This window comes from Rutidosis leptorrhynchoides, chromosome 9, assembly GCF_046630445.1.
Source record: "Rutidosis leptorrhynchoides isolate AG116_Rl617_1_P2 chromosome 9, CSIRO_AGI_Rlap_v1, whole genome shotgun sequence".
Lineage (NCBI taxonomy): Eukaryota > Viridiplantae > Streptophyta > Magnoliopsida > Asterales > Asteraceae > Rutidosis > Rutidosis leptorrhynchoides.
This window is the reverse complement of record NC_092341.1, coordinates 359,727,187-359,733,115: the sequence shown is the minus strand read 5'-3', so window position 1 is coordinate 359,733,115 and position 5,929 is coordinate 359,727,187. Positions and strand designations below refer to the sequence as shown.

Genomic DNA, 5,929 nt, shown 5'->3' with positions numbered 1-5,929 from the left:
CTAACATTTGATCAATGAAAGGTAAGGGAAAGTGATCTTTTCTGGTGGCGTCATTTAATTTTCTATAATCAATACATACACGCCATCCTGTTACAGTCCTAGTAGGAATAAGCTCATTTTTTTCATTTGTGATGACAGTCATGCCACCTTTCTTAGGCACGCATTGAACTGGGCTTACCCATGGACTATCAGAAATTGGATAAATTAAACCTGCATCAAGCAGTTTAATAATTTCTTTCTTAACTACATCTTGCATATTAGGATTTAGTCTTCGTTGGCGTTGCACATACGTTTTATGACCTTCTTCCATAAGGATTTTATGTGTGCAATACGAAGGACTTATTCCTTTTATATCATGAATCTTCCATGCAATAGCTGGTTTATGAGCTTTTAACACAGAAATGAGTTGTGATTTTTCATTTTCAGTAAGAGAAGACGATTTTATTACAGGTAATTCAGATTCACCATGTAAATAAGCGTATTCCAAATGGTTTGGAAGTGGCTTTAACTCTAATGTCAGAGGTTCTTCTATCGATGATTTATATCGATATCTGTCTTCTTCTTTTAGCATTTGAATTTCTTCTGTTGTTGGTTCATATCCATTAGCTATTAGTGTAGCTAACATTTCAGTTTCATCAATTGGTTTAGTTCCTTCTCCTAAAGAACATTCTCCTGTTCCTTGTAATTCTGGAAATTCTTCTAACAATTCTGCATGTGAATCTATAGTTTGAATATAATAACATGTATCATCTGCAGATTGCGGTTGTTGCATTGCTCTATCAACTGAAAAGGTAACACTCTCATCCTCTATACTTAGGGTCAGTTTCTTACCGAACACGTCTATCATTGCTTTAGCCGTGTTTAAGAATGGTCTTCCTAATATTAGAGGAACTTGAGAATCTTCTTTCATGTCCAGAACAACAAAATCTACTGGAAATACTAAAGTACCAACTTTAACTAGCATGTTCTTCATTATCCCTCTAGGATATTTTATTGATCTATCGGCTAGTTGTATGCTTATTCTTGTTGGTTTCAATTCTCCAAGGTCTAGTTTAGCGTATAGTGAATACAGCATTAAATTTATACTAGCACCTAAGTATGCCAATGCTTCTATTGAACTAAGACTACCCAGAAAACATGGAATTGTGAAACTTCCTGGATCTGATAGTTTTTCTGGTATCTTATTCAACAACACTGCTGAACAATTAGCATTCATAGTAACGGCCGAGAATTCTTCCATTTTCTTTCTATTCGATATTAGATCTTTCAGAAATTTAGCATATCTAGGCATTCCTGAAATTACATCAATGAAAGGAAGATTTACATTTATCTGTTTAAACATATCCAAAAATTTGGATTGCTCGGCTTCAAGTTTCTCTTTTTTCATTTTACTCGGGTAAGGAAGTGGTTGTTGGTATGGTTTAACATAAGATTTAGCTTTAACTGTGTTATCTTCATTAACCTTTTCAACTACCGGTTCTTTTTCCTTATCTTGTTCAGGTTGTGGTTCTTGTGGAGTAGGAATAGCTTCATCAAAAATTACAGGTATTTCGGGTGGTTTAAGTGTTGTACCACATCTTGTGGTAATGGCTTTAGCTGTTTCATTCCCGGGGTTAGCATTTGTATCACTAGGTAAACTTCCCGGTTTTCTTTCACCTATTAACCTTGCTAGGTTACTTACTTCTTGTTCCAAATTTTGAATAGAAGCTTGTTGATTTCTAAATGCTTGAGCATTTTGTTCATTAGTTTGTTTCTGAGATGTGAAAAACTGCGTTTGAGTTTCAACTAGCTTCGTCATCATATCTTCTAAATTTGGCTTTTTATCATCGGTTTGTGGTTTGTTTTGAAAATTAGGTCTTTGCTGATTGTAAGTATTATTGGATATTTGTTGATTGCTAGGACCTTGTTGATTGTTGTATGGAACATTTCGGTTATAATTCTGGTTTTGATTGTAAATTGGTCTTGGAGGTTGATAATTATTCTGATAATTATTTCCAGGCCTTTGGTTTATGTATGAAATATTCTCTCTTTGTTCCATTGTTAGTTCAATACTGAGACAATCTTTTGTCAAATGTGGTCCTCCACACTGCTCACAACTAATTCGTATTGAGTGAATATCTTTAGTCATCTTTTCCATTCGTCTCTTGACAGCATCTATCTTTGATGAAATGGAATCTAAGTCATGGCTAGAATCGGCTCTTGCTGCTTTAGATGATCTAACGATATCTTTTTCTTGGTGCCACTCATGTGAGTGGGAAGCAGTGTTATCAATAATTTTATAAGCATCAGTTTCGGTTTTCTTCATAATGGAACCACCAGCTGCTATGTCGATATCCTTCCTTGTAGTGATGTAGCATCCTTGGTAGAATATTTGTACTATTTGACAGGTGTCTAAACCATGTTGCGGACATCCTCTTAATAACTTTTCAAATCTTGTCCACGCCTCATATAGAGTTTCATTTGGTTTCTGTGTGAACGTAACAATTTCTCCTTGAAGTCTTACGGCTTTAGATGCCGGAAAGAATTGTTTAAGAAATTTTTCAACTAAAACGTTCCATGTATCAATCGCCCCTTCAGGTAACGATTCCAACCAATCTTTGGCTTCTCCCTTTAAAGTCCAGGGAAATAACATGAGATATATCTGTTCATCTTCAACTTCTCTTATTTTAAATAGTGTGCAGATCCTATTAAAGGTACGAAGATGTTCATTTGGATCTTCCTTCGGCGCACCACTAAATTGGCATTGATTAGTCACCATGTGTAGAATTTGTCATTTGATTTCATAATCAGGCGCATTAATGTCTGGATGAGTAATTGCGTGACCTTGGCCAGTGCGTTTAGCTCGCATTCGGTCTTCCATACTTAAAGGTTCCAGATTCTCCATAATTGAATTTGTTGAATCTGAATCACTAGAGGATTATGATTTAATGGTTCGTTCCTCAACAATCTCTGTTTGAATGATTGGTGGTTCCGGAGGAAAAATTAATGGTTCAGGATCTATGAATCGTCCCTGAATATTCTCCGGATTCTCAATTGTGAGGTCGGGTTCAAAAAATGGATTATCGGAAATTTGAATTGGAGTACTTGGTCGACTGGATGACAATTCTAAAGAAAAATCAATGGCGACAATATTTGCTAGATGTCTTGATCTGGTTACAGGTGGTGAACGTACAAAAGGTGGTGAACGTCTTGCTCGGTGCATTCACTGAATATCCTATTAGTTTTTAAAAGGAAAGAAAAAATATAAAAGTTATCCAATTAATAGACTTTTCTGATTTTGCCCACGTTTCGAATAGCCAAAAGATGCAGCAGAGGGGCAGGATTCGTTTGGTCTCAATATAAATGAGTACTGTTTGGCTCCAATAACCCGGTCCACGTACAAATCCAACTATTAGCACGAACCAGAAAATTTTGATGTCAATCAATTTAACCACTTAAAATAAATTTTCGTAATTTTAAGAAATTTAGAGAAGAAATAGAATAAAAATCTATGTCCTAAAAACTAGAATGACGAGAAATAAGAAAGAAAAAGAGAAACTTATAAAACTTTAAAACACTCGACTAACCCAACCTTATTACTATCACTAACTTAAAATTAAAATTGCAAATTGAGATTACTAATTGGAGTGATAATTGATACATAGGTAAAAGGCGTCGAAAAATAAAAAAAATAAAAAAGTAGCGTGTCGAAACTTAAAAAGGAACTAAAAACTAAAAATTAAAAGTTGCGTCTAAAAATATTAAGGCTTACAAGTAAAACTATATCCCAAATGGCAATATCTTAAAAAGGTACTAAAATATAAAAATGGCGTCGCAAAATTCTAAAGCACCTAAATCTTAGTCTAAAGAAAAAGCACTAAAGGGATTTTACGGTAAATCCTAAAAATCTAGAAATAAAAATAACTATGGTAAAAACTAAGTCTTAAAACTAAATACGAGCGAAAAACACAAATATTACTCTAAAACAAATAAAAAGGAACAAAATATAAAAATATACTAAAAGTTGTAAAAATTACAATTTTTATAAAAATATTATTTTTATATTATTTATTTAATAAAATCATTAATTTTATAAACTAATTAAACTTAAAATACAAATTAATAAATAAACTAAACTAAATTATATAAAAATATAACCCTAATTAAGGTTTAATTTAAATAATAATAATAAAAACCCGTAATTAATGCGAATTCAGGGCTTCCTATGTGACCTGTCTGGGCGGCTCCGTGAGTCGCGGTGAACCCAGTTCAAAACCCACCTCGCGGAGATTGCAGGTTCAAAAGAGACGGGTCAAGTTTCGACAGGTTCAGTTTTTATTATATATTTTTTATATTTTTCTATTTTTAAATTTTCTGTTTTAATAATTAACTAAAATATTTATATAAATTAAATAAAAACTTATGTTTTAAAAACTAAAATAAAAATAGAAATACTTTATAATTTTATAAAAATCTTAAAAATAGATTTATATATATATATTGTTTTTCGTTTTTTTCAGTTTTTTTATATTTTAAATAAACATAAAATATTTAAATAAAACTTATATTTTTATAAAATAAAAATAAAGAAACTTTATAAAACTTAAATATTTAACAAACTCTTAAAAATATTTATATTTATATTTTTGTTTTTCTTTTTATGTTTTCGAATATTTAAAACGTATTTTTACAAAAACGTATTTTTATAAAAGTAAACTAAAAATAAAAATCTTTTTTTTATATATTAGCGTTGCGCTTCCGGCTTTTAAGCTATATTTTCGTTCCCCGGCATTGGCGCCAAAAATACTTGATGTTATGTGAGGCGTATATGAAATAGCTTATATTTTACTAGGAAATACTATTAAATACGATACAATTTTATACAAGATATTTATTTATTTATAGAATGGATATACTTAAACCTTGCTACAACACTTATAGGCAGTGTACCTAATCGTATAGTAGTGTAGTTTTTAGTAAGTCCGGTTCGTTCCACAGGGAAAAATCTTTAAACAAAGCTTAACGCTATATTAGTTTAATTTATAAAAATACAAATATATATATAAGTAATATTATTATTTTAAAGGGGGTTTTTACCGTTTAATGACCGGTTTGTCAATTTTTAAAACTTTAGTCGCAGTTAAAACCTAATGTAAAATATTAAATAAATAAAAGACTTAATTTAAAGCGTAAAGTAAATAACGATAATGAAATTGTGATAAATAAAAGTGCGATAAAATAAAATTGCGATAATTAAAAAGTACGATAATTAAAAGTGCAATTAAATACAATAACAATAAATAAAAGTACGATAATTAGAAGTGCAATTAAATATAAAAATAAAGGAATTATGCTTATTTAAACTTCCGTAATCATGATGTTTGACGTGTTGATTTTAGCTTATTCCCATGGGTTAATTGTTCTTTGTCCTGGATTATTTAATATGTCCATACGGATTTGTCCATAATAGTCCATCAGTCATAAATATAAAGAGCGAAAGCCTTCGTCAAATTATTCTTATTCCCGAAGTCAAATATTCCAACTAATTGGGGATTTGAATTGTAACAAGGTTTTAATACTTTGTTTAATGAATACACCAGGTTATCGAATGCGTGTAAACCAAAGTTTTACTACTTTGTTAACAATTACACCAATTACCCTTGAATGTAATTCACCTCTGTTTCAACAAGTCTATTAACTATTAATCCAGTTCCGTGTCCGGTAAAATGAATAATTATTGGTATTTATAGATATCCCGCCCACCGTTCCCAGTCAAGCGTATGTGGTTATATATAAATACGTCAAATTATAAGTTTGTATATTAAATTAACAAGGTATTGTTTAGTTAATATAAAACCCATTAATAGCCCATAGTCTAATTTTCACAAGTGTCGTTCTTTTATCCAAACCCCAATTATGGTACAAAGCCCAATTACCCAATTTTAATATT

At 31.0% G+C, this 5,929-nt stretch overlaps 1 non-coding gene across 1 annotated transcript; it reads left to right on the top strand.

Annotated features, from left to right (window-relative positions):
- Positions 1–2,393: 2,393 nt before the first annotated feature.
- LOC139869531 (small nucleolar RNA R71) lies at positions 2,394–2,500 on the top strand. Its single transcript, XR_011766140.1, has one exon. It is a non-coding gene; the product is annotated as a small nucleolar RNA R71 (small nucleolar RNA).
- Positions 2,501–5,929: the final 3,429 nt, after the last annotated feature.